This window comes from Papio anubis, chromosome 8 (genome assembly GCF_008728515.1).
Source record: "Papio anubis isolate 15944 chromosome 8, Panubis1.0, whole genome shotgun sequence".
NCBI classification, from domain to species: Eukaryota; Metazoa; Chordata; class Mammalia; order Primates; family Cercopithecidae; genus Papio; species Papio anubis.
The window spans coordinates 59,961,304-59,981,332 of record NC_044983.1 but is presented as its reverse complement, the minus strand read 5'-3'; positions in this window follow the sequence as shown (position 1 = coordinate 59,981,332).

Here is a 20,029-nt window from a genome sequence, read left to right as displayed (position 1 = left end):
TCAGTATCTTCGCAATTTTCAGCATTTTATCTGAGAGAAAAACATGGTTTTTCACTGTACATTTATTATTAATTTTCCATGATGAAGAGAGGTTGTGCTTATTTTTATATGTTTTACAAAATGTTTTGTCTTCCACTTTTATTAAGTCATAATTATTGTACATATTTGTGGAGTACAGGTGATATTTTGATACATGCATACAATGCGTAATGATCAAACCTGAGAAACTGGGATACACATTACCTCAAACATCTTTGTTTGGGGATCATTCCAAATTTTCTAGGTATTTTGAAATATACAGTAAATTAATAATCATTGTTACCCTACTGTGCTGTTGAACACTATAATTTATTCCTTGTATCTAACTATATTTTTGGACCCATTAAGCAACTTCTGTTCCTCTCCTTTTCCGTTACCCCTCTCAGTCTCTAGAAACCACCAATGTGCCTTCTACCTCTATGGGACCAACTCTTTTAGCTCCCACGTGTAAGTGAGAACATGTGATAAATTTCTTTCTGTGCCTGACTTATTTCACTTAATATAATGTCCTCCAGTTCCATCCATGTTGCTGTGACAGGATTTCCTTTTTTATGGCTGAATATTACCCCACTGTTTGTAACATATATATCACATTTAAAAAATTGCTTCATCTCTTGATGGACACTCAAGTTGATTCCATATTTTGGCTATTGTGAATGCAATAAACATGGGAGTGCAGATATTTCTTTAACATTACTGATTTCCTTTCTTCTGGATACATATCAACAGTGGGGTTGTTGGATCATATGGTAGTTCTATGTTTAGTTTTTGAGGAAACTTCATACTGTTTTCTATAATGTCTGTAGTAATTTCCATTTCCACCAATGACATATGAGAGTTCTCTTTTCTATACATCCTCACCAGTATTTATCTTTTGTGTTTTTGATTATAGTCATTTTAACTGGGGTGAAATGATACCTCATTGTGGTTTTGATTTGTGTTTTTTGGATTAGTGATGTTGAACATTTTTTTGTATATTTCTTGGCCGAATTTATGTCTTCTTTTGAGAAATGTCTGTTCAGATCATTTGCCCACTTTGTAATCAGATTAGTTGTTTCCTTGCTGTTGAATTGAGTTCCTCATGTATCCTGGTTATTAATCCCTTGTTGCATGGAAAGTTTGCAAATATTTCCTCTCATTCTGTGGGTTGTCTCTTCATTCTGTTAATGGTTTCTTTTGCTGTGCAGCACCTTTTTAACTTGATATAATCCATTTTATCTCTTTTTATTTTTGTTGCCTGTGCTTTTTGAGATCTTTGCTAAATATCGTGTTCTGAAGAGTTTCTCCATGTCCCTTTTTATTGCATCTTTTCTTTGTACATACATTCTGTTGGATCATAGGTCTTTTTCTTAGTAATACTGAGAAATTCAATATATCACCAAAATTAACTTTGGTAGAGGCTGAAAACATATTTTCCAGGTTTGATTTTTATTGTTTATGTGCTTTATAATTTTTCTTGCCAACAAGCATTTTGTTTTCCATGTAGCAGCATCTACCCATATTTTCTTTGATAGACTCTGGATTTTGAATATTAGTTAAAATGACCTCTTTCACTCTCACTTTATAAAAATTTTGTTCCATGTTTTGCTGATTTAAAAAATGATAGAGTCTTAATACATTCAAAATGTATCCTTAGTGTGTGATATGAGGTATGAATCTAACTTAATTGTATCCAGATGTCCACTCAACACAATTAGTTATGTAATTCATCTTTTTGTCATAAGTTTGAGATGTCATTTCAATCTTTTTCTAAGTTCCAAAATGCACTGGAGATCTGGATTTCCTTATCTGTCCTTTTGATCTATTCATAGTTGAGGCCACCTAGTTATTAAAATATTATAGCTACTTCTCTCTCATTGTTTTAGTTTTTTAGAGTTGAATTTTTATTTTTTAATATAAAGTTGATAATCAGTTTGTCTATTAATAAAACTGTTGGTATTTTTGAAAGATCATATGAAATTATGAAAATGAGAGCATTGGTCTATTGAATCTTTGTATCGATAATTTAAATGTTTTTCCATTTTTTCAAGTTTGTGTTTTTAAATTTGGTTCATTTGTGTCATATACTTTCCTTAAATTCATTTGTAGGTAATATGTTTATTTTCTTTTATACAGTTTTTATCTCTTCAGAGTCTATATTTATTTTTCTTCCTCATTTCCTGTTACTATTTGTTTGTACCATTCTCCCGTCATTTGATTAATCTTCCCAGAATATTGTCTATCTTATTTTCCCAGATAACTTTGTTGATCTTCTCTATTGCATGCTTGCTTTTCATTTGTTATTTTTGCACTTACCTTTATTGGTTGCTTTCTTCTGTATTCTTTGGTTTGATTTGGTTTTTTTTTTTCTAGTCTAACAGAGATTCTTAGCTTATTAATTTTTAGTTTTTTCTGTAAATACTCATGGCTATAGATAGACTTTAAAGTACCACTTTGGCAGTATTGCATAGGTTTATGATAATTTAGTTTAAAATACTTTACATTTATTTATTTGATGTATTCACTACTTATAAGGTATTTCATAATTTTAAAGCTCGTTTTTATTTTCAACTTTTTCTAATTATCTTTTGGTTATTGATTTCTTACTTATTTGCATTGTGGTCAGAAAATTTGATTTGTATACTAATTTCCTGAAATATATAAAGATTTGGTTTATGGCCCAGCCTGTGACCAGCTTTCATAAATGTAATATATGTGCTTAATTTGTACATTATCTAGTTTTAGAGTAAAATGGCCATTAGATAAAGCATACCAATTATATCATTCAGGTATTTTGTTTTCTTTTTACTTTAGCTCCTTGATCTATTAGTTACTTAAAAAGTTGTATTAAAATATTCCAATATGGCAATGATTTTATCTGTTTCTCCTTAAAATTTTGATCATTTTTACTTTATTATTTTGAGGTTATTTTAGTAGATACATATACATTCAGAATCATATCTTCTTACAAAATAAAACTTTTCTCCTTTTTTTGATTTTTTAATCTATTTATCTTCTTTATTTCTGGTAATATTCTCTGATTTTCACACTATTTTATTGTTGCTAAAATAGCCTTACCAGTTTTCTTTTGATAAACGGTTATTTTAGCAACGATTTTTTTTAACCATTATGTATCTTCATGTTTTAGATATGTGTCTTGAAAATGACATGTGGCTGGATTTTCAATAACAGTCTTAGTGTATTTGTCCATTAGCCATGGTATTTAGTCAATTGTTTTGAATTAATATTATTTGACTTTATTTGTACATTTTTTTGCTTTCTATTTGATCTTTCTCTATATTTCCATTTCTCTTATTTTACTTTCTTTTTCTTTTCTTTCTTTCTCCTTCCTTCCTTCCTTCCTTCCTTCCTTCCTTCCTTCCTTCTTTAAGATGGAGTCTACCTCTGTCACCCAGCGAATACAGTGGCGCAAACTTGGCTCACTACAACCTTTGCCTCTCTGGTTCAAGTGATTCTCCTTCCTTAGCCTCCCGAGTAGCTGGGATTACAGGCGACTCTCGCCACACCTGACTAAATTTTTTATTTTTGGTAGAGACAGGGGTTCACCATGTTGGCCAGGCTGGTCTCAAAATCGTGACCTCAAGTGATCTGCCCACCTTGGTCTCCCAAAGAGCTGGGATTATAGGCATGAGCCACTACACCTGGCCTATTTTTCTTCTCACCCAAAATTTTCCCTTTAGTAACATTCTAAGTTATTCACTCTATCTTTATGATTTGTGGATGAATTTGGAGATTCCTCTAAAAATTTTAGATACATTAAAAAAATCAAACTATAAAGATAATACTGGACCCTTTAACAGTTATCACCCCTTTTCTGACATATACTAATGTTATTATATGTTTTAATGCTATCATTTAAAAATTCTATTTAAAAATGTTCTGTAGTTAATATCAGTTTAAATATATTCACAAATGCACCACTTACTTTTTTTTCATCCCTTTGTGTATCTCACACCACTGTCTGGGCCCCTCTCCATCTACTCAAAGCATATCTTTTATAATTTCTATCAGCAAGGATTTGTTCATTGAAAAGTTCTTTTCAGGGATACCTTTTATCATTTGTTTAAAAATGTCTATTGTACCCTAAGTTTTAAAACACATTTTTGCTAAGTAGAGATTTCTAGGCTTATAATCATTTTGTCATCGCACACTGAAATCATTTGTGTTAGTTTTCTCTCGCTGTGTAACAAGGTACCACAAATATAGCAGTTTAAACAGCTGCCATTTACTAGGTAAAGATTCTATAGGCCAAAAGTCTGGCATGGTATAGTTGGTTTCTTTGATAACGGTATATAAAGGCTAAAATCAGAGTGTTGACTAGTTTGAGTTTTATTCTGCATTCTCTGGAAAAAAAAAAAAATTTGCTTTCAAGCTCGTTCTTGTTGACAAAATTCAGTTCCTTTAGGTTCTATCTGTTTCCTTCCAAGCTGTCAGTTAGGGGCTGCTCTCAGTGCCTAAAGGCTGCCCACATTGCTTGCTGTGTAATATCCCTACCCGTTAAACCAGCTTCTGCATGTCAAATCTCATGGCTCATGTCTCTGACTTCTTCTTTCTCTGACTTCTAGACCCAGATTTAAAGAGTTTATATGATTAGGTCAGGCATACCTAGTCTTCCTATTTTAAGGCTAACTGATTTGGATTCTAAATTACATCTGTAAAATCTCTTCACAGCAATGTTGGATTGGCTGCACACCTAGAATTCTACCTACCACATCATTCAGAAGACTTAGAGCTTTCATGTACTGTAAATAAGCCAACTTTCAGTCCAATTCTTGTTCCTTCCATTTTTCTTTATTCTGTGACTATTGTTAAGAACTTGTTTTTGCTTTAGCACTCTTTTTCTCTAGATAGAAGTTTCCTTTTATATGTACTGTTTGGAATTTGTTGCGTTTCCAGGGTCTGTAACCCAATGTATTTTTTGCTTTGGAAAATGCTTTGCCATTGTCTTGTCAAATATTACCTCTCTCTCATTCTCTTTCCTATCTCTTTCTGAATGTCTGTCTGTATGTTTTTAAACCCTGCTCTCTTTATGCTCCCCATATGTTAACCTCTCTTTTATATTCTCCATCTGAAATCACAAATGATAGCCTGAAAATCAAAGTTCAAATTCACTGAATTTTGTAAATTCTTGCTCTTGCCTGGTGTTCATTTCTAATTATTTGTTATTTTCCTGCTACCCATCTTTGCATTTAACAGGTTTTAAACATATATTTTATTCAGAAAATTTTTGTTGTTTGTATTGGTAGGATTAATTTAAAAAAACCTATTTTACTGTCAGAAATAAAAGTTCTTCAAAGGGAGAGAGAGAGTGTGAAAGAGAAAGTGTTTACTGGTTAAAAAAACTGAGAGAATAGAAAAATTTGTTGAGCATTTACTATGTTCTAAGCACTAGAGATACAATGTTTCCTAAGCAAAATATATATGGTCTCTTATCCTTACACATTCACTAACGTAAATGTCAATCCAGTGAGAAAACCAGACCCATCAAATAATAAAACAAATAGCCTTCCATTTCCTTTCCCCACTTCCATTGATTAATAGAACGAAGCTTCTCTTACTTTTGTGTTATATTTACTTTTTATTCTCTTGTCATATACATAGTTCTATACATTTTCAGAACTTGGGACAGATAAAATACAAAGTTCCACCTACCATGTATCATCTGCCCTACTTTGTTTTCTAAAAGAGTCCAAAATGAACTTCAAGAGGACTCTGGAAAAGTAAAAGAAATCCAGGAAACAGCTGGCCTTTTGGCTGTGGGAGACTGAGTCAAGGAAATTGAGGTCCTTTTCATCCTAAGAGCTGTGTTAATGGGCTCATTGCAGGGCTTGTGCACTGCACCTTGGTACTGGTCATTCATTCATAATGGCTCTAATATTTGGAGTGTCTGTTCTGATTGGTAGGTGCTTGTCATGTCCTAGCTGTTCAGAATTTTAAGTATTATTCATGACTGATTGTGTGAGCCAGAGATCCTTTTCAGTGCTGCTTTACACCACACCTGCTGCCTAACCCCAAAGCCCATATTAGTAAAGAGAACTGCTATGGTTTGGATGTGGTTTGTGCCCATCAAAACTCCCATCGAAACTTAATCCCCAATGTGGCAATGTTGGAAGTGCCTAGAGGGTGGGGTTTGGGTCATGGGGGTGGATTCCTCATGAATAGATTAATGGTACTTCTAGGGGGTGAGTGAGTTATTGCTCTCTTGGGAGTAGAGTAGTTCCCCAAGAGAGTGGGTTGTTATCAAGCAAGGATGCATGTCTGGCCCTTTGCATTTCCCTGTGACCTTTTGCCGTGATGTGAAGCAGCAGGAAAGCCCTCATCAGAAGCCAGCATCATGCCCATGAACTCCCCAGCCTGCAGAATGATGACCCAAATAAACCGCTTTTCTTTCTAAATTACTCTGCCTCAGGTATTCTGTCACAACAACACTAAATGAACTAAGACAAAAACACACCTACTTTCATCTGTCTGAGAGTGGAGACTGTAGCATATGTCAGAATTTGAGTTGATCCTAGCAACTTTCCTCCCCTTTGGTAAAGAACAGGATTAAAGAGGTTATACCCCACAGTCATTTGTCTTGCTGCAGGAAACAGGGCAGAAAGATTTATTAATGGATGTGTGCATATGTAAAGCCAGCTTACATTTGGGTTTCCGGATCTGACTTAGCCTTTGTGTCAGCTTAGTCTTCCCTATTTCAATTCTCCTCCTGAGACTGACCCCTATTTTCTGGGACACACATTTGCAGACCCTTCTGCTTCACTGCTCTTCTGTTCTGGTTCCTCATGGTGACAACCCCTTAACCATCGTTTTCTCCATCTCAGAGAGTCAAACTAAACGTTTTTAGGGACCTCTGCTCTGAGTTTCTGGACTCTCTCTTTTGAACCAAACTGTTTGCCTTGCTCTCCAACTTTGTTTTAAGCTCCATGCTTTTATTCTGGCCTTCTGTTTTCACTTTGTTTCAGATTTAACTACTATATTTATTTCTCTCCTGTTTACATACCAAATATTGAATTGGATCATGCTAAGTTAAGAATGTGTCTAGTCAAGAGTTCAAATGCACAGAATATGTTTTATGAAGAAATTTACCTTTTAGTTTCTAGTCCAAGGTTTATCTAACCTTCAGGAAGCTTCTAATTATTTAATGAGTGTTAGAAACAAGGGGAATATTTTTTAAATATTTAAAATTTTAAGAAAAAGATTTTTAAAAATGCTTTTCTAGAAGGCAAAGTCGTGACAAAGTCAAGCTTGCAGGCTTTATATTTATATTTGCTTAATGTTTTAAATTGTTATCAAGCATAATTAAGCTGCTTAGATAATCAAAAAATCAAATTTCGGCATTGTGGGTAAACGTTTTTCAAAATCATATATTTAACAATGTTCCTGTCTCACAGTTGGGTATGCACCTGTATTTCTATGATATTTCATTGTAAAGTAATTCTTGAATACTTTACCACCACCACCCCCATTTTTTTTGAGATATTAAAGGTCAATTTGTAGAAGGAAAATCAATTTTAGAAGATTTAAAGAATAGTGTATGGAAAACACTTAGAATATGTCCATTTGGGTAGTGAGGAGGGAGGTGTAATACATGGATATTATACAATGTTTTAGAAAATAATAGAACTTCAGAGTTGTACATTCTAATAAAATCTTCTCCTATAATCCTGTACCTAAAGCAGAATTTTCTATCTACTGCATCTTGGTTGTGTAGCTACTGACCAATACTCGCTAAACTTGTACTTTTATAATGCAGTGAATTTTTAGACTATTCTCTCCTATATTAAGCAGAATCCACCTCTTTGTAACTAATCTTCTAATTAATTAACTTTCTTATTTCTATTATAAAATGTACTGCATACAAACTGTGCACTAGGTTTTATGTTTAGATATATGGGTACAAAAATGAATAAAACACAGCCCCTATTGTAGAAAGTCTCACAGTCTAGGTGGGAAGATAGATGTGTAAACAAATAATTATGGTAGAGAAAGAAGTGCTAATAGAGGTACTCACAATAGCATTATGTGAGTAGAGTTCTTTGAGCTATTCATCATATAATGTAGATTCCAGGCCCTTTATCATCATAATAAAAGACTCTTCAAGTAAAGGTTGAAGAGATCTTACAAATTGCCTACTTATGTGAGGTGACTGTTCTGAGGCGTTCAGTTATAGTAAGTATGACAATAATTAGGACTCCGCTACAAGGTGGTTTTAGATAGAAATAAGTAGTACAAGTTCAATCAATTCTGGATTGTCCATGCACAGACAAGAATATGTGTTTGAATGTATAAATGTACTTTATAAACAGTAATGCAATTCATTGGCTCTCAGAAATAAGTTAGTAATGATGTTTGTCTATTCAATAGAAGAAATTTCCAAATTCTAACCTCTATTAATATTAATTAATGCATTACTCATGCTCTGTGTTTCAGGATTTTAAAAATGTTTCCAGTTTACATTCCTTTTAATTCTAGTTATTTCTTTTCATGCTTTGATGTATGATTTCTAGTTCAGAAGTTTGCAGGGATTTATATTGTCTGCTTTATTAAATGGATTGGAATAATAGTACACATTCCATTATTTCTTTCATTTTAAGCAGGTGGCAGTGACAATATTTGGGACCTGAGTTCAGTGTGGCTTTTAGACTTTTACTTGATTTATGGTTTGGAGTGCCTTATCTTATGAACAAAAGAGACAAAGAAAGGGGTTCCAAATTGTGCAGATGATTCTCTTTTCACAGATTTGGCTTTGTAAAATGTTCTTAACATGAGCTTTTTTGAAAGCACTTGTAATTTTATGTGAAATCTTGTGTTTGTGTGCATGGGATGTGCATTTTTGTTGGAAGACACTCCAGAGGATCGATCAAACACTCAAGAGAGGCTGGGTTCCTATAAAAATTTGTCAATCCCTGCAGTATACCCTTCATGTCAGAAATTCATGCAACTATACCAAATGGCAAGGCTCCCAAAGCCACGAGCATGCTTTATGCTTTATATACTTCATTATGCCATTATATATTTCATTTATGTCATTCTTGACATATATAGTAGTATATATTATTTTTAAAATGGATTAATAAAGATCATATTATTGGTTCATGACTTTATAGTTTCAAAACGCTTTCAAATATCATCTAATCCTTAAAACTTACGAAAAAAATATTTTCCCTATTTTAGAGAAGAACGAACTGAGGTTCAAATATATACAGCTTGTAACTCAGAACGTAAACACAAGTCAGCTCTTCAGAGCTAAATATTCTTTTCCACATCAAATAGTTATAAAAAATTTTTCCTTTGATTAATTTATGTTCCTCATTTAAAGAAAGGGTGCTGGACTTGCTCTGCAGCAAGGGAAGCATCAGCACAATGAACTATGAAATGAAGGAAACCATGCAACCTCTTGAGGCCTTGTTGTTCTCACATGTAAAATGAGGTACTAAACCTAACCCACACTCAGGTACCTTCAAGCTCCCACATTCCATGTGTCTCTGTCAAAGTTTGGCCCAAAACTTCTTCTCAGAAGAGCAGATCCATTTATTAACTCTGCATGCTACGCGAGTTGGCCTGTTCCCCATCCACCAGTTATGCCCAAGGCTGCAAGCTGTGTGTTTATGATCTTTAAAGGGTTTCTTCCTGTTGTAGGGAACCCACCTTGGTTAATCTTAGAGAAACAGTTTGCCATAGCTGACTTCCATTTGTTTTCTCTTCACTCACGTCTTGCCTAGAGAATTATGTTAATCATGGCTGCAGTGCCATGAGGCCGTTTATGTTCTAAGATGTTGTTGTGGTTTTCTTGTATTATCATGTGCTGTAGAGTAGGTAAACCAAGTTTGTCCAACCCGCAGCCTGTGGGCCATGTGCAGCTCAGGATGCCTTTGAATGCAGCCCAACACAAATTCGTAAAACTGTCTTAAAACATTATTAGATTTTTTTTGCAATTTTTTTTTTAGCTCATCAACTATAATTAGTGCATTTTATGTGTGGCCCAAGGCAATTCTTCATCTTCCAATGTGACCCACAGAAGCCAAAAGATTTGACACTCCTGATGTAAATCAAAGTGAGGAGTGTGGTGCTTGGGGAACTTAAGCTTCTGAACAAAAAAATACTGTGTAATAAACAGTATCAGCAATTAACTTGATTGAAGTTCCAGGCCTTTAGAAGGCTTGAGTTTGAGTGCTATTATTCCTAGATCTGTTTCAGAAGTTGTGTATCTTGGTGGGAGGATGATTGAACTGGGGATCTGCAGACTTGGTTTTCAGTATAGGTTTGTTGCTGGACAAGTCACTCAGTATAGTCTTATCTTTGTCACTTATTAATGGGAAGTTGAATTAGGTAATCTCCAAGAGCCATGCCAGTCAGAAATCATCTGCTTTTTGAACAGTTTTATTAATAATCCTTAATATACTATTTTCTTCTTACTCTCCTTATATCTTGCAGGATGACTTAGCTTTCTAATGTTGTCATTTTAACACTTTAATAAGATCTAGACTTTTCTCTGATAAATACATAGTTTCAGATCTGCTATAGACATTCTCCTCCACTTTGCCCCAACCTAACTGTCCAAAGTTTTTCCCTGGAATTGTTTGACTTTTTAATCCTTCTCTTCCTTTTATTTTAAGTTAGTTGCATAAATGGAAATTGAAGCCACAGTTAAAGCCCAAAATACAGTAGGTCAATATCAGCCTTCTTGACCAAAGGAGGACTGTGTATGCAGGCTGGTAGTTCTCAAGCTCAGGATTAAGTGGTTTCTCCATGGAGATCCCTTCATAGATTATGCTCAGCACTCTGCACCACCTGGTACGATATCCACTCCAGAGCTGAAATCACAGCCTGGATTTTTATAATGATGGGATAACTTGCTATTGAAATATGATTTTGCTCTCCCATTTGCAGCCTGCCACCTGATAAAAGCTAGATTATGAGTCAGAATAATAAACACGAAGGTGTTGTGGTAGGCCAAAATGCTTCCCATTGTCTACTGTTACATCTGTCTTTTTAGGCGTATTCTCCAAGGAAAACAAAATTTGAATGTTTGCCTGTACACTAACAGTTTCTGGAAATGGTAGCGCCTATCCATTTTCTTTTTAAATAAAGGCTTTCTGTAAACGGCTCACATAACCAGTTATTTGGCTTGAAATGGCGTCCTCATGAAAATGCCTGCTTTAATGTCAAGGCAGGGAATAGTGAAGCTTTGCTGGAGTCCCAGTGTCTAGCAGATATACTATAAATTTAATTTCACGGCAAAGTGAAGTCTATTACACAAAATCAGAAAGAACTACCTTCTCAGCAAGGCCATCTCTCTTTTTTTTTATTGAGTCTTTTTTGTGTAGCTTTTCCCAGCTTTGTCTGCACCTACCAATAAAAAAGGGGCTCTTTGTTTGAGGACAATACCAACAAATTAACCAGCAAACATATTTCCAATGGTGGGTTGGGGCAGAGGTTCAGGAGAGGGTCATGGCTACTACCTGTTTTATTATACCTGCAACTGAGGAGCTCGGTCTTGTCAATAATTTTGATTCCACTAAATTTGAATAGTGTGTGTTCTCTTGCTGTCTTAATATATTTGTCAGTGAAGCTGGGACATTTTTGTACATTTTGCTGCTATAAAGGCATAAGCCAAGAAAGGAGGAAGATGAGGTGGATATGAGAACCACGGTGTGTTGAGGGAATCCCAAAGGTTCTCAGAGACAAGTAAAAAAATCTTCCAAGTCATACAGAAAGTATTTCTTAATTGGTGTTTACTGGTTTGTTGCCATGTGATATAACACATTAATTAAAGACCTACTTGGTACTTTGGGAAAAACAGCTGATGACTTTGTAAGTGTTTGGTTTGGCCAGGAATCATTATTTTCATACAGTCAACATAAAATTTTTCTTGAGCATTTAGAGAAGAGTTACATTGACATATACTATGAAAGGGATGAGCTGGAACTGTCATTATTAAAACCTCTGGAACTAAGGTTTTTGAGAGATTTCCTCCAGTTTTCTTTTGAAAATTACCATGGAATACAAGCACTAAGCTTTTCTGGTATATGCAGGAGTGGATTAGACAGTATATTAAATACAAAAATAAAGCAACAACTCCATCACCACACTTTTCCTGTAATTACCTGAATGACTAGGAGTTTCACTAGGTGTTCCTTTATTCATGTCTGGTGGATCAGTTTTAACCCAGATCAATTTCTTATGAATTTCTTTTTATGAATCAATTCTCTGTCAGCACCTATAAGGCTGCTGGTGCTTTTCTGTGTTTTGTGACATATAAAAATAATAAGTATGGCTCCTATCCTTAAGGAATTAATGAAACATTCAACAGACCCCCATCACTATTTTTTAAAGCAGTATAAGTAATAATCATAATTGCAAGCAATATTTATTGAATGTCAAGTGTCAGGCACACACTATGGGTGGTGCTTTTCCTTAGGTGTCGCATGTAATTCTTATAACTACATTTATGGAAGACTTAATGATGTCCATTTTATGAATACAAATCTAGTGCTTGGAATGGTTATGTAACATGCCTTATATTGTATCATTAATATTGGTTCCCAGGTCTTTCTGACTCTAATGTCCATGCGATTAATTACTACTCTCTTCTACTTCCCCAACACTATTTGAAATGTAGTCAATGTATTTATTGCCAAAAATTTATTAGCATGGCTAAGTTTCACATCTACAACTAGAATATATAGTTTAAAAATATTGATTGGTACCATCTGCCAAGCTATTGTGTGGGGAAAGAACCTAGATGACTGAAAGTGTTAGATAGTCCTTTATGAAATAGTTTACTCACTGTTGGAGCCAAATTCATCTACGATTTGCTATCACCTTATTTACAAATATAATGAGAGCTTTCAGAGGCCATTGTCCTGGGTAAAATGCGTCTGTGCGTGTGTGTATGTGTATGTTTTGGGAGCAAACATTTTGAGCATCTACTTATCTAAAATCTGCTCTCAAAAACTTTCCCATAGAGCAGAGGTGTATCCATGCACATTGTATTCTACTAACAATGGAATGAGAGAGAACTGCTGACACAGGTAGAAACTGTCTTTAATTGTGGAACTTTGGAGTTAAGAGGACTTCGATAATCATCTAGATAAATTCCACCAGCCATGTTTTGGGGATGTTAATAGGTGTTACCTGAAAAATTGGGGGAAATTATGTGATAAATAAAGTTCGTTCATTTGTTTTTAACTTCAGGGCTTCTCAGTTTCTTTAATGTTACCATGGAATAGCAACTTTATGACAGATTATAAGAAGTAACATTTCCTAAACTTACATGTCCATGAAGTCAGCTTTCTTTGGGAGCATCTTTAGGAATTAGTGTTCCAAGAAACACTTTGAGAAACCTTAATCTATTCCAATAGTTATATCCTAACAGAAGCCATGGTAAAATTATTTATCACACCTTCTATTACTTAGTTTTATATCTGTAAGTACTTTAAGCAATACAATCTTTGATCTAAAATAAGTATAAATCATTGTTTGTCCTGAAATAAAAACAATATATTAAATGAATGATTAAATAAAAAAGTCCTTACATATTAGAATTTGACAGTTGGAAATGTGGCCTTAATGCATAGTTCCATTAGTAGCTAGGCTACTTTTGGCTGGTCATTTAACAAAATATCTGAATTTGAAGAGACTTCAACTGTAAGGATGCATTAGTCTCCACATATTAAGAAGTCGGCTGTGGGGTGGCTCAGTTGCTACATGAAGTCAATGAGGACTCAGGCTCTGTCCATGGTTCAGGTTTGTTATCCTCAATATGACAGTGATGTTGCCATTCATGGTGGCCCAGGTGGCTGCAGCAGCTTCAAGAATGGCATCCTTAAATGCATAGTCATGTCCCAAAGTATGGAGTTAAGCCTCTCTCAGAACTCTGCACTCCAGCTTCCAGCCCTCATACCTAGTGAACTTCCTTGAAGGTCCATTGGGCCAAAGTGAGTCATGTACCTAGGCCTTAGACCCAGGATGCTGAAACAGTGACTATCTTGCCTTTCAGCTTCTATCCCGGGTACCAGCTCTGCCAGGAAGGAGAATGGTTGTGTTCTTCATGTGTTTTTAGCATTTATATTTAACTACTATTTTGCTATGGCAATGTGCTAGCTTGTTATTGCCCAAAATGTCTTTGTTAGTAATTTAAAATGAGATTAAATGCTGAAATACTGTAGAGTGACTCTGTAAATTTGGATTTATTACAGAAAATGACAATATTAAAGATTCTCTGGATATGCTTGACTCCTTTAATTATGGTTAGAGATTTTTTTTTTTTAAATCTACTTGGTTTTAAATCAAAGATTTCCCAACATGACCGTAAACCTTAATTTCAAAGAAAGCTATTGTTTGTAGAAAAGAAGTAGGAATCTGTTAAGTACCGGCTTTTAAATGCTCTTTCTTACCTTGCCCAATTCCAGTTTGTGTTCCTCATGTCTTTCATGTTTTATATTCCTAGTCAGGCTCTTGGTTTCTATTTTACTCATGATATTCCAGAAGGCTATTGCCTTCTTCCATTTTTCCCAATCATGAGAGATAAGTGGAGACAGGGAGTGCTGATGATAGGTTCCAACACAGATATAACTGGTTTAGCTGTTGTTGTGTGATTGCCTGTTTTTCTTTAGCTCAGCTTGGAAAATGACATAGATAATTTATAGATATAAAATTTGGACCCTGCAGGATAGAAGACAGCTCCCTGGTTTCCCCTGTTCTCAACTTCATATACTCTTTTTCAGCTACTTGGCAGTTGAGCCAGAATAGAAAAGGCAGTGTAGCAAGAAGAGCAGTTAAGTATAATCTGAATATGATCAGGGTAGTTTGAGAATCTGATAAGAAGTACACACCGTGAGTGGGGCATGTGTGAAATTGCCATAGACTGAGTGCCAGGGGAACCTAAGCTATTTTAGGTGTCATTTGAAAGAGTGTTGATGATCCCTGAAGGCCTGTGATTCATTTTTCAAGTATCTTAATGAGGAGATTTGGAAAGGGAGAGGAAGCACATTTGACAGCCAGTGTATGTAGAATAATGTGATACTTTAATGTATGAATGAAATGAAACTTTGTTATTAAAAAACCATTTTTTCAGGCAACATTTATTTAGTGTATACATGTGCCAGGCACTGTGCTGCTTAAATTTGAAATAAGTCATATTCTCTACCCCCTGGGTACACATGGTCTAGTGGAGGATCCAAGTTTGTAAGCACAAAAATTATAATAGCAAATGACAAAAGTTATTCATTGAACTACAAGTTATTGAACACCTTCTATGTTTCATGGTTAGAACCGAATATTGGCCATTAGATGTAGGATCAGGAAGATTAAGGTAACTGTGATAATAAGAACTATTTCAGTGGAATGGTAGACAAGAACATGAGAGTCATTTGTTCAAGAGAAACTAGAAGGTGGTGATAGTATTGGTGATTATAAATGACATTTTTAGGACATTTATTGTAAAGAGGAGCAGATACATGGTGTAGCAGCTGGAAGATCAAGGGTGAGGTTTTTGTTATTCGCTTTTAAAAGACTGGGAATATTCATCATCTAATATCCGGAGTCCAGATAAAATAGTATAGGAAGATTCAAGAGTAATTTGGAAGATAGAGCTCAGTAAGAATGACCTCTATATGTGGAAAGGAATGAAAAAAGAATTGAAAAATGTGTTCATATTTCTGGTTTGGGGAACATATAAATAGTACCAAGTTAAAACTTTTTAATTTGAGAGAAGATTTTTTCTGACTTGTCCTGAATTTTAACTTATGACAGAAATCTCTGATGATGAGATTTGATGGGTGTTAAAGATGGTAATAATAACAGGCATTATGGTGATAGTAACATAGCTAACATTTATTGAGTAATTTCAATGTAGCTTCAATCCACTCTTCAACAGTAGAGTATGTACTATTCTTAACCCTATTTTGGTGGATTAGGAGACTAAAGCCTAGGAAGAAAAAGCAGCTTACCAAAGGTATCGGAGTTTGTTAATGTTAGATCCAAGTGTACTAGTAAGAAAGTCCAGTTTGTTCAAGAAATCCTATTGATTCCAGTAAACATTTGAAGTAGATAGATTTTTACTGAATGCAGAACCAAGCCTGGAACTTGGGTTTTAACATTCACTCCAGTTTTCTCCAATCATTTTTACATCTTCATCAGACAAATTGTAATTGCTTAATCAACTGCAACTGATGTTATCCAAATCCATTCTTTTTCTGGTCCTAGTTTTCTTGTTTCATTTCAGCTCTTACCAGGCCTTAACTAGAGATTCCTGGAATACCTTCAAGTCAGTTCAGTCTCTATCCTGCTAGTGAGGTTAACTATGTTTCTAACAAGAGCAGAAAAATAAGATATTAATTTGAGCCTGCATTCTAAAGTATACTTGAATATGCTCACACACGCACTCACACACACACACTACTTGAATCCATTATGAAACACTACTGAAAATATCTTCCAGGGTACTTAGACTCCTAATTCTTTCCAACTTCTCTGAGCGTTTAGGTTTCCTAGGGTCCCACGTCCCATTTGCCCCCAATTCTCTCACATAATAATCTCATTCCAGAAGGAGGTAAACCCAGGTACCTTGTGGACATTTTTACTACGTATTTCCCACCTTGCATGTACCCCTTGGCTCTATTGCCATCTTCAGGTACTGAACACATAATTTGACAGGCAGATGGCAGAATTGGATAATGAGGTGATTCTTATACTTTTCAAGTATGTTTTACCTGTGGATTCTTTTCTTTAATTGGGCCTTTTAACATTATGGATTTGAGCACAAATAGCTTGTGTAAGAACTGACAGTAGTGGTTAATGCCATGGCTGTGGGTTTCAATTTTAACTCTACCACTATAGAGTACTGTGCATGGAGTGCATATGTCTATGTGACCTTGGCCAAGTTATTTAACATTTCATGAGGAGTGGCATATACTTATACTATTTTTTCTTATGCCTGCTGAAATCTTTTGAATTAAGTTTAAGGATAATATAGTATATTTAATAAATCTGTTATTTTCCCTAATTATTTTTAACAAGTTAATAACATATAAATACACTGTAAACAGATGTGAACATTTGTACTCCTGTTCAGCTGTCATTAAGTGATAAGTCATCTAGAATGACATCCTCACTGGCAGGAGTTTTTGAAGGAAGGTAACAGATCTCATTGCAATTGTAGGAGTATTAGTCTCTTCTTCTGCATGTATTTTGTGTTTTGTTAAAATTTAACTCTTGAGACTAATTATATTCTTAATGGACATGTGTTTTCCAACTGCATATAAATATTGGTAAAGAAAAAATGGAAGAAAAGAAGAGAGCCAAGCAGGCAGACACATTTCATATATCAGATCTATCATTCCGTTTTGGGGGAATGCAATTATATGGAAGGCAAATGAGAAGGAAAATGTCAGGAGATGCTAAAACGTGATGTTCACATGTATGTATACTCATACACCACCTTAATTGTCTCATATATATGAAAGAAAATCCCACCCCTGCAACCTCATCCTTTAAGATACATTTTCTTTTTGCAATTCTGTCTCCTACCAAGATTTATCTTGATGTTCATTTTGACAAGGTTCCATTTGTATAAAAAAGTTGAGCCCTTGGGGAAGGGAGAAAAGGAGAAGGGCACAGAGCATGATTTGCTTCATGTGTTACATACCTCTAAGGATCTCTAGGTCCACAGAAAATAATTACCTTTACTTCAGCTGATCCAGTAGTAAAGAGGTCACATGCCAAATGTCCAGTCTTCTTAGAGGCCACAGTGACATAAAACAATGGTTGTGGAGCCGTTTTGGTTTTAATTTTGATCCTTTGCAGCATTCAGCACTGTTCATTATGCTTCCTTTCCATGTTTCTTCCCCTCAGTCATTTCTAGACCACTCCCTCTCTGAGGGCCTCTTCTTCCACTTAACTGTGAATTACCAATTTCTCCCAAAGTGCTATGTCCCACGACCCTCTGACCATTTCATTTATTTTGTTCATTTCATTCACTCTGTTGCCCAGGCTGGAGTGCCCAGCCTGGAGTGCAGCGGTGCAGTTATAACTCACTGTAGCCTTAAACTCCTGGGCTCAAGAGATCCTCCAATCTCAGCCTCCCAAGTAGCTAGGACCAGAAGTGCGTGTCACCATGCCAGCTAATTTCTTTCAGTTTTTGTAGAAACTGGGGTCTTGCTATATTGCTCAGGCTGGTCTCAAACTCTTGGCCTCAAATGATCCTCCAGCCTTGACCTCCCAAAGCTCTATGATTACAGGTGTAAGCCACTGCACCTGGCCTCCTTTTCATTCTTTATGCTCTCTCTGAGTGACCTTTTCAGCCTCTAGGAAGGTGGACTATCTATGTAGTCTGCATCACTCTGTTATGCTGAGTTCTGTTTATCTAATATCCAAATATTAAAATTTATTATTCTGCTTCAGAAACTCACTCTTCCTATATACTTTTTTTTTTTAAATGAATGTCCTCCAGTAAACACCCATTCACCCAAGCCTGAAATATAGAAGTCGTCTTTGACTCTTCCCTCTTCCTCACACATAAGAAGTCATAGCATTCTTCAGATCCACCTTCTCAATATCTGCCTTTTTCTCTTCCATACCCATTGCCACTGTCTTAGTTTCAGTTCTGTAGTTTATTTCTTACCTAGGTCATGCCAACATAGTTCTCTGATCTCTTCATATTAATACAGAAGTGATCTTCTAATATGCAAAACATGACCATGTTACTCTGCTTAAATCCTTTATTTACTTCCTTGAACATTCAGAAAAGAAATTAAGACTTCCGGCTTAGCATACTAGCTAGTAAATGATCTGTCCCCTGTCCACAGTTCTGATCGTATTTCCCTTTACTTACCCACACCCTCTCTTTGTTCTAACCAACCTATTTAGGTGCTGTTCTCTGAATGTATCATACCACATTGTCTCTGCTGGAAATGCTGACCCTGCATTTTTATCTCCCTTATTCAAGGTCATTTTTAACACCTCAGCTTGTGTTATATCCTCCTAAAGGTCATAATGGGCAAGAGTTTTTCAAGGTTAGATAGTAAATCTAGTGAGAAAAGTAAGCTTGAAGCAGGTTACTGGTAATTCAACAGACACATATTGAACCTCTTATGAAGTTTTAAAATTGAATGATATATGCTTTATGCCTTCAATCAATTTATAGGTAGGTGAAGCAGTCAGAGAAGGAAATCAGCAAAAGGTAATGTAGCCCTATGGGTATGAACACATCTTTGGAGACAGGAATACTTAAGATCAATAACTGTCTATACCTGTTCTCACTGTGTGTACTTGAGAAAGTCACTTAAACTAAATTCTTTTAATCTGTTTATGTTAAAATAAGAATATCTACCTGAGAGGGCTATTGGAATTATTAAAGTAAATGAGATTGTGCATACGACTCATCATAAGTGCTCACCTTGTGGTGGTGAAAAGGAGGATGTTTATGATGACAATGACAACTACAGTGCCCTGGGATAAGTACTGGAACAGTATGTGCAGGGGGACTAATGCCAATGCAAGCACAGACAATGGTAACTCTACTTCGGAGGGTCAGGGAAGGCTTTCAGTTACTTAAATTATTCGTTGATTAAAAAAAAATAGAAATAGCACAGTGTTGTGAGGACTAAATGAAACAATGACTGTGAAAGTTCCTTTTAAGAACATGGCACATTTAATAATCTTAATCTTAATATGAATTAACGGGTTTACATTGACCTCCCTCTCTATGTCATTATGTCAGATAACTTGTTGAGACTCTTAATGACAGTCAACCATTTATTACTCACAATTTAGGTAGCATGCAGAAACCCTTGACTGGTATAAAATTGGAAAATTTCTACATTCACAGTAATTCAATATATACATATCTTATTCATACCACAACAAAACTTGCAAATTCCACCATGCAGCCAACATTTACTAACAGCTAAGGTGCCCAGCAGAGTGCTAAATGTTTGTTGGATGATTCAGGTATCATTATAGAGGCATCATGGAGAAGGATGGCTAC